General features: G+C 40.8%; 1 non-coding gene across 1 annotated transcript; it reads right to left on the bottom strand.

Moving 5' to 3' along the window:
• Positions 1 to 1,035: 1,035 nt before the first annotated feature.
• LOC112731117 (small nucleolar RNA R71) lies at positions 1,036 to 1,142 on the bottom strand. The gene has a single exon (XR_003166909.1). It is a non-coding gene; the product is annotated as a small nucleolar RNA R71 (small nucleolar RNA).
• Between the last annotated feature and the right edge of the window lie 272 nt (positions 1,143 to 1,414).

Here is a 1,414-nt window from a genome sequence, read left to right as displayed (position 1 = left end):
ATTCTACTTAGCTCAACTAGAAAATTTCACCAATTAAAGTTGCTTGACCAATCAATCCCTGTGGGATTCGACCTCACTCTATTGTGAGGTTTTACTTGACGACAATTCGGTATACTTGCCGAGGGAAAATTGTTGAGACAAGTTTTTCGGCATCAAGTTTATGGCGCCGTTGCCGGGGATTGATTTTGTATCAACAATGATTAAATTGGTTGATTACCTAGATTGAGCATTTTTCTTCTGTTTGATTTAATTTCATCTCAATGATTTACTTTTAGTTGTAGTTATTTTCTTTCCTTTACCCATTACCCGTTTGTAGTGTTCTCTTATTTGTTACAATTCAGTTCACTAACCTACTAACTGTTTGATATATTGCATCACTCACACTAACAGCATTTCTAACAAGAATACTTCCTACATTTATCTCTTTCTTACTTGTGCCTTGTTGGTTGTATGACAGGTAGAAGAAGCGGGGCTTCAACTTCCTTTAATTCTGAACCTGAGAGAACCTTCCTTAGACTAAGGAGGGAAGCAAGAGGAAAGAGAGTCGTTAGTGCTGAGGAAGAGGAGTATTTTGAACCAAACATGGATGAGAATATGGAGAACCATCATGAAGAAGAGGCTCACAACCATGGCAGAGAAGGTCCAGTGCATCATGCTGGACAAAAGAGAAGGGTTCTGGGATCTTACATAAATCCAAACCCAGGAAACTGTGGAAGTAGCATCCAAAAGCCAACCATACATGCAAATAACTTTGAACTAAAGCCACAGCTCATTACCCTCGTTCAGAACAACTGTTCATTCGGAGGAAGTGTCCAAGAAGACCCCAATCAACATCTCACCACATTCTTGAGGATATGTGATACTGTGAAGTCTAATGGTGTTCATCCTGACACCTACAGATTGCTTCTGTTTCCCTTCTCACTCAAGGACAAAGCATCTAAATGGCTGGAATCCTTCCCGAAGGAGAGTTTAACAACCTAGGAAGATGTGGTGAACAAATTCTTGGCAAGATTCTATCCTCCTCAAAGAATCAACAGGTTAAAAGCTGAGGTACAAACCTTCAGGCAACAAGATGGTGAGACTCTATATGAAGCATGGGAGAGGTTTAAGGACTTGACAAGAAGGTGCCCGCCAGATATATTCAATGAATGGGTGCAGTTACACATTTTCTATGAAGGTCTTTCTTATGAATCAAAGAAGGCAGTAGACCACTCATCTAGGGGATCTCTGAACAAGAAGAAGACCATAGAAGAAGCCATAGATGTCATTGAGACTGTAGCTGAGAATGACTACTTCTACGCTTCTGAAAGAGGCAAAACTAGAGGAGTGATAGAGCTGAACAACGTGGATGCACTGCTGGCCCAGAACAAGCTGATTACCAAGCAGTTGGCTGACCTTACCAAGAAGATAGAAA

The sequence above is a fragment of the Arachis hypogaea genome, chromosome 12 (genome assembly GCF_003086295.3).
Source record: "Arachis hypogaea cultivar Tifrunner chromosome 12, arahy.Tifrunner.gnm2.J5K5, whole genome shotgun sequence".
In the NCBI taxonomy this organism is placed as follows: Eukaryota; Viridiplantae; Streptophyta; class Magnoliopsida; order Fabales; family Fabaceae; genus Arachis; species Arachis hypogaea.
Note: the sequence above shows the minus strand (reverse complement) of the source record. Positions and strands in the feature narration are given on the sequence as shown.